Consider the following 8,459-nt stretch of genomic DNA (forward strand, 5'->3'; position numbering starts at 1 on the left):
AGGATCCAATGAACTTAGTCGCAAAGATTGAAATCAGCAAAAAGGCAAGCCTGAGCAGAGAGAGTAAGGGATTCCCTAACACGGACTCACGTAGCGTTCGCCAGCTCCTTGGAGAGTAGCAACACGTCCTTGTCCGGGATTTGTAGGTTGATAAGCCGTCGGCGTCTCGTCCCTGAAATGTTGCAAAGCATTCTGGGGCACGATGACTAGACTGCTGCACACACTGCAGCGGTCCGTGAGAGCCGCCATGTTGGAGTCAGGCATGTCAGCGAGAGCCGCCATGTTGGAGTCAGGTATTGTACAATGGGAAATGCGAATGATCGTGACAGTATGCCCCCCCTTAGGATTGGCACCTCCCGGTTTGCCAGGATGTCTCATATGAAATCCTTTAATCAACCGAGGTGCATGGATGGCAGATACTGGTTCCCAGGTACGATCAGCAGGAGTGTACCCCTTCCAGTCAACTAAGTACTGAAGACGACCCCGATGGTATTGGGAGTCGCAGATTTCTTTGACTTCAAATTCTGGCCCTGAATCAGATACGATGGGTGCAGGACAGTCTGAAACTGTGGGATGGAATGTGCTCCGATTATCGGGCTTAAGTTGTGACACATGAAAAACTGGGTGTATTCTTGTCCAGGAGTTAGATAAACAGAGTCTGAAAGCCGCGGAACCTATGGCAGCAATTACTCGGAAGGGACCAAAATACCGAGGAGAGAGTTTAGACGGAACAAGATGTCTAGGTAGTAATCTAGAAGACAGCCACACCCAATCTCCGGGTTTGATGATAGGTGCAGGTGTACGATGGCGCTCAGCGAAGTGTTTTCTCCTGTCCTGGGAATGGCGTAGAGCGATAACCGCAGAGCGGTGTCCTTGACGGATTTGTTCCGTTAGTTTATTTAGGTCTGGAAACTTAGTGTCAGACCTCTTCATAGTGGGGAAAGATGTGGGACTGAACCCATAAGTACACTGAAAAGGAGAGGTATGAATGGCCGAATGGTGAGAGTTGTTATACGCAAACTCAGCTAGAGGCAGGAGATCCTTCCAATCGTCCTGGGCCGCAGAGATGTAACTCCTGAGATAACCCTCTAATGTTTGGTTTAGCTTTTCAGTTTGACCATTCGATTGGGGGTGGTAACCAGAACTAAGAGCCCTGGATACCCCCAGAAATCGGCATACTAGTTTCCAATATTGGGAGGGGTATTGTGGACCTCTGTCTGAAATGATTGTTTTTGGTAAACCATGAAGGGAAAAAACATGTTTAATGAAAATACATGCCATTTGAGAAGCAGAGGGTATCCCAACCAAAGGGACAAAATGAGCCAACTTAGTCAAGGTATCAATAGTGTCCATAATAGTAAAATAGCCCTGAGATTGTGGCAGGCCCACGATGAAATCCGTGGATATTATTTGCCATGGACGGGAAGGCAAGGGCATTCTGACCAATTCTCCCAATGGTGCTTGTCTTGGTATTTTATTTTGTAAGCATGTGGGGCATAAACTCACGTATTCCTTGGTGTCTCTTCGAATAGCAGGCCACCAAAAGAAACGTGAAACAAGATCCAAAGTGGAGGCGAAACCTCGATGTCCTGCGATCTTGGTTTTATGGCACATATCCAAAACCTCCTTTTGAAGAGAACGAGTTGGAATGTATGCCTTCTGTTCCATGAAATAACATCCATCCTCTTCTACCAGAACAGATCGGTTAGATAATGAGAGCGATTTCTTTGCGATGGAATCAGAATGGGCTCTGAGGCGAGACAGAAAATCTGGAGCTGACACTACTCCCATGGTTAGTGGTGGAAATATGGGTTCTGATCTGAAAGGATTGTCGATAGGATGGTCCTTGCGAGACAGGGCATCTGCTCTTAGATTGTCCCTTCCAGGAATAAATGAAAACGTGATTCTGAAGGGAGAGAAAAACTGAGCCCATCTTGCCTGACAGCTGTTACAAGTCTGAGCATATTGAAGTATTCGAAGATTATGATGGTCTGTACGTACTTCAACCGGGAATTTGGCTCCCAAAAGTAAATGCCGCCATTCCTCAAAGGCACGCTTGATGGCGAGAAGTTCCTTCTCCAGGACGTGTAGTTTATCTCTGAGGGCAAAAGAGTCTTGGAAAGAAATGCTACTGGCCTCTCCTGATCAAGGTCATCAGGTTGTAGCAGAACGGCTCCTAGAGCGTGTTGGGAGGCATCAGTCTCCACGATGAATCTTCGGTTCTGATTAGGAGTTAGGAGAATTGGTGCTGAAGTAAATAGTTTTTTAAGTTTGCCAAATGCTTGATCAGTAGCTGACGACCAGACAAATATGACTCCTTTCTTAAGAAGATTAGTAAGTGGCTGGGTAAGTCTTGAGAATTCAGGTATGAATCTCCGATAGAAATTCGCGAAACCTATAAAGCGTTGAATTTCTTTTCCAGATGTAGATGTAGGCCAGTCTCGTACCGCCGAGACCTTCTCTGGGTCCATTGCTATCCCTTTGGCGGATAGAACGTATCCCAAGTAAGTTACTTTAGATTGATGAAAAGTACACTTTTCGGGGTTACAGAACAAATGATTTTGTTGCAGGCGTCGAAGCACTTCTTGAACATGTTGTACGTGTTCTTGTAAAGAGGAAGAAAATACCAAAATATCATCTAAGTAAACCACCATACTGTGTAAGAGAAGGTCAGAAAAGAGATGGTCCATAAAACGTTGAAATATAGCTGGGGCGTTAGATAGCCCAAATGGCATGACTCTATACTGATAATGCCCAAACGGCGTTCTAAACGCCGTCTTCCATTCGTTTCCGGGCCGTATCCGTATCAGGTGGTACGCTCCTTTTAAGTCCAGCTTAGTATATATAGTGGCCCCTTTTACTGCTTCCAGAATGTCAGGGATAAGCGGCATGGGGTATTTGTCGGGCACAGTAATTTTGTTCAAGCCGCGGAAGTCAATACAGGTACGTAGTTCCTTAGAATTTTTCTTGGCTACAAAGAACAAAGAGGCGGCAGCTGGGGATGTAGATTCTGTTATCAGCCCGTTCATCAAATTGGAGCGAAGATATTCATGCAGAACCTCTTTTTCCACGTTGGACAGAATATACATACGTCCAAAAGGGAGCGGTTGATCTGGTATCAAATCGATGGCACAGTCGTCTCTCCTGTGGGGAGGCAACTGGTTAAACTCAGAGGATGAGAATACGTCCTGAAATTTCTCATAAACTTCAGGGAGACCTGCGATCTGATTGAGAGACTGTACACCTTTGATGTTACTTGTGGAAGGAGATGGTTCTATGACCACCCTCTGGTGGCTTCCTATGCAGTGTGTCAAACAAAACTCTGAACCAAGAAAGAATGACCCAGCGGTCCAGTTGCTAAACGGATTATGTTTCCTGAGCCAAGGTAGCCCTAAGATCACCGGATGATGGGCTGCTCGGATTATATCTAAAGTCAGGATCTCCTGATGGGTAGAAATGGACATTAGGGTTGCTTCGGTCTGATCTTTGATGGGACCCGAGATCAGAGGGCTACCATCCACGCTTTCGACAGGAATCGGTTCCTCTTTGGGGGAACGTGGAATCTTTAGAGAAGCAGCCCAATGATCGTCCACGAAATTTCCCGCTGCCCCACTATCAATTAGAGCAGGAACATCTTGTAAGATGAGACTTCCTATGGTGAAAGATACCTTTAATACCAACATGTTGGTGGTTGAAAGGTTGGTGCAATAGAAAGAATGTGTAGTATGTGAGGAACCTTGATCAGACTTTGGTTCCCAGATCGTAGCTCCTCTTACGACCGGGCGCTGGCGTTTCCCGACCGCCAGACCGGAGCAATTGGACATTCCTGGACCGAGTGAGTATTGGCGCCACAATACATGCACAGTCCCAGATTCCGTCTGCGATTTCTCTCCTCGGGACTCAAGGGTCCTCGAGATGCAGAACCCAATTGCATCGGTTCATCAGTTGGCGGGGATTTAGAGGTTGAAGGACCAAAAGATGTCCTTGTTATCCTACTCTTCCTCCTTTCAGCCATCCTCTCCTTCATCCTGTAGTCTATCTGCATCACTAGGGCGATGAACTCTGTGAGAGTGGCGGGACGTGGAACTCTAGAGACCTCATCCTTGAGATCTTCTGATAAACCCCTCCGGAATATCGTGACCTGCGCATCATCCGACCATGTGGTCTCGCTGGCCATTTGTTTAAATTTTGTGATATATGCCAGTATGTCTAGATTGCCTTGTTTGAGATCCAAGAGGTGTTCTTGTGAAGCAACCTTAATCTCCTGTCGCCCAAACATAGTACGAATACTATTGCAGAAGGCTGTGTGGGAGTCTAATAGTGGGTTATTAGTAACCAAAGGAGTAGCCCAGGCTAATGCGGGTCCTACCATCTGGGATACCATGTAGCCTACCCGATCCCGATCCGTATGAATAAAATTACCTTTGAATGCGAATTGCATAGCACATGCATCAAGAAATTCCTTCACCTTATGTGGGTTTCCATCAAACTGCCCACTCGGAAGAGGTCCGGGAGGTACCTCAGAACAATGGGGAATACGGGACACAGTAGCTTGTTGCTGTCTCAAAGAAGTGTTCTCCTGTTTTAATTGCTGAACTTCATTGGTCAGGGACTGAACCGCAGCAATCAATTGTTGAATCTGTTGCTGCTGTGGATCCATCCTAGCCTAAAGTCAAAATGTATTCCCTACCAGGGGCAACTGAGAGAAGAAACAGAAACTCTTCTTCTTTTGGGCATTGCTAACTGTTATGACTGAATACAATACTTCACCGTTTTACACTCAAAGATGCCCCGTGTAAGGAAAACATAGAAACAAAGTACTCTCACCTGGGGGTAGAAGCAAGGATAGTTCAGGATGATGTAGAAAAACCCAGGAGAGGATTGATATCTGCTTCTGTCTTTAGATGATAATTGGAATTCCCCCTGAGAAACACCCAGTGAACCGGCACAAAGGCCAGGGCACAGGAAGGTTCCCAGGGAAACCCTCTTGGGGAATAAAACCCTGCGGAGCTGCTAGTGAACGAAGACTCCTTGAGAAGTCCCGGGGATGTAGATTACGCTATCCCGGCAGTTTTTGGTGATGACTGGTTGTGTCTTTAGACGATTGGGTCCAGAGCAGAAGTGCCAGGCTGGCTGAAGAGAGATAGGGAAACAGAGCGATGAGTCTTTTGAGTTTGCCTTGTAATGGGAAAGACAACTCTGGAAGCGGGAATCTTATCAAAGGATCTGATAGTTACTCGGTTTTGAAATGAGGATAACTGAAGACCACGGATGAGCTAGAGGGCTGGGTATACTGGACAAGGCAGAGCACAGAACAGAGATGGTAAACATACAATGAGGTGTGACTGGGAACAACCTATATTCAAGGAGGAGAGGAGAGGGCAATCTTACCCAGAACAACCAGAGACCCTCTCTATACTGAGAGACAACAGATGTCCAGAAGTAAGAGCAAAGGGTGTTTGGTCTGTATAATGACAAACGTAATCTATGAATCCAAAGTGAAGAGAAACCATTAAACATTCAATGCTCCAAACTAAACAAATGCCTACCAAAAGAAACCCTAGGAGCCTGCACCGGTCGAAGGCGGATGCAGAGAACAAAATCCTCCAAAGGGAGTTGTTTAAACAACCTCGGTAAAACACTGAAACTGAAAGGCTCTGAGACGTCCTACAACAACACACGTCAACAAAAACAAAGTTCAGTTAGGATCCAATGAACAAAGTCGCAAAGATTTAAATCAGCAAAAAGGCAAGCCTGAGAGAGAGAGTAAGGGATTCCCTAACACAGACTCATGTAGCGTTCGCCAGCTCCTTGGAGAGTAGCAACGCGTCCTTGTCCGGGATCTGTAGGTTGATAAGCCGTCGGCGTCTCGTCCCTGAAATGTTGCAAAGCATTCTGGGGCGCGATGACTAGACTGCTGCACACACTGCAGCGGTCCGTGAGAGCCGCCATGTTGGAGTCAGGTATTGTACAATGGGAAATGCGAATGATTGTGACACTCATGGCCTGCACGGCTATGCCAATGTGGGGGAATTGCTGCCATTGCTCTCATGACCCTCTGCTGCTGCATCAGGAGGTGGTGGTGCTATGGGAGGCAGCCCACGCAAAGCCCTGGTATGATCCTCCATGGCAGCAAGCATGCGGGTGTGGAAGGTCTCGTTCTGGAGGATTATAGTGCGGAGATCCCCATGCAACACCTGACGTGATGCCCGGATCTCCACCCGAGTAGCCCGCATCTCAGCTGAGAGCGTACTTGTGAGGTGCTCCAGCCGCTGTTCTGCCCTAAAATTAGCGGAAGTCTCAAGCTCAAGAAGAGTCTGCCTGAGGTTATGGAGTTCTTCACTCAGGGCTTCCCTGTGGGCCTGGGACTCTATTGAGATGGATTGGCGCAGAGTCTCCAGTGCCGACCGTCGGTCCCTGTTGGACGCCAACATGTCTTCCCTGTGTGATTGGCAAATGGAGTCTGTTGCCTGCTGTAGTTGCTCCATCTACCTTTCAGGGGGTATAATGGAAGTGGCCACCCTCTCCATTGCCTGAGCCATCATTTCAACTGATGCTGTTGGGTTGCATAGCGTACATGGAGTTCTCCCATACGCTATTGCCTGTTGGCGTACGGCCACCGCGTCGACGGGCACCACACCTGTTTGGGGCAAGGCGATGTGCACCTTGCTGTGCTGGCACCGCCTGAGGCTGCAGGACTGCATTCCCCCTCTGATCTGCTGGCCCAGGAACAGGATCAGATGCTGTGGAGTGTGACCCTGCATCCGTAACCGCCAAAGTCGCCTCTACCAACACTGACATCCCCATAGAGGTATCTACCCCTGGTGCAGGTGGGTTGGCCAGAACAGAATCCCAGCCAGAAACACTTACCTGTGACGGCACATAGGTCAAACCATCCGAATCAGCACCTGAATAAGGGTCTGGGGAGGTGCACCCAGAGACACCCCTGGAAAGTATGGTCTGCAGGAGGTTTGGGCTCACCCACCACCACACCACGTCCCCCGCTGGTGCCCGGTCGTGCCTGGGATTCCTCCTGGGTCTGCACCATCTCTTCAACCTCAATTGCATCAAGTGCTTCATACCCTGCAAAAACATGAAAGAGAAAAAATGGAAACAGGCATTAGCACCATAGCACACAAATAGGCCTGTCAAACTACAGAACCAGTACATGATTCACACATGTCCCACATGACTATAACCCTCCCATGCCTGCACTGTCACTGAGTAGTAAGGAGAGGCAAAAGGCAGACACTGAAGACACCAATATGGAAGAGCAACACATTTGCTGCATGCTGGGTAGCACTGCCATCACACATTGGCCTGTGAGTGGCATGACCAATACACACACATGACACATGGCAGCACACAGATGGCATTTAGCATAGCCATGGTACATTTGACAAGTACAGCCATATGTCAGTGATTGAGTACTGTCACCCATCCATGTGAGATGGACATGATGACATGAAAAATGCTGCATACTGGGACTAAGTACACATGTGCCACTCACTGCAACACATGCAATGTACAAGAATACAGTAATAGTTGGCTGATCTATTTTTCATATATATTTAAACATCAGTCATATTCCACATGCAAACAGGCACTCATCTAAACATTTGTGCTGGCCAATACTCCATCAGCCTGAATGGTCTCATTGTGTACATAACCAGGTAAAGCATTGCCCCAGTGTGGCCAGTAAACAATGACCGAAGCATATCACATGTGTCCCAATATGGTTGATAAATGTCTAGCAAAAAAGGGGAGAGTGGAAAATATTATCCTGAAGGCACACTTACAAATTCTGACCAATGTAGTTGCAAGATGGCAGTACAAGGTCAACTGCACAATTGTGGACCTAATAGGATACTGTGGGCAGAAGGGATGCAGTCATAGCCAAATACAAGGCACGTGATCCCATGTGAGGAAGGAAATGGGTGACCCATAACACTCTGGAGTACACACCCTCACCTGGCACTCAATCAGAACCCGTTGCCCAAAATACATACACATGCACTACACACACACGCATGGGCACTCACCGAATAATGCTTCGTAATCAGGTAGTTCTCCCACACCTCAGATCTGTTCCTCTGTGACGAAGGTCCCAGCAACAGACTTATGTTCAGTGAGTTTGTTGTCCTCTTGTGAGTTCGTTGTCCTCTTGTGGAGACCCACCGCCAGTCACCAGAGTAGCGGCATGATTTGAGGCCAGTTTGTCCTTTGCTCTGCGTTTCAGGTCGTTCCACCGCTTGTGGTCGGCGATGGTCTGCCAGTGTGCCTTACTTTGACCAGGTGTGGTCTTGGACGCTGCAGTCACCACCATTTCGTGGCTATGTTGCCACACATAGCTCACAAGTGAATTAAGCTCTGCGTCATTAAAGCAAGTCTTCCTTGACGTGCCGGAGTGTGTAGCCATGCCTGGGGTCTCAGCCTGTCGTGCCAGAGCACCCTTCTTC

This window comes from Ambystoma mexicanum, chromosome 2p, assembly GCF_040938575.1.
Source record: "Ambystoma mexicanum isolate Mex_15411 chromosome 2p, UKY_AmexF1_1, whole genome shotgun sequence".
Classification (NCBI taxonomy): domain Eukaryota; kingdom Metazoa; phylum Chordata; class Amphibia; order Caudata; family Ambystomatidae; genus Ambystoma; species Ambystoma mexicanum.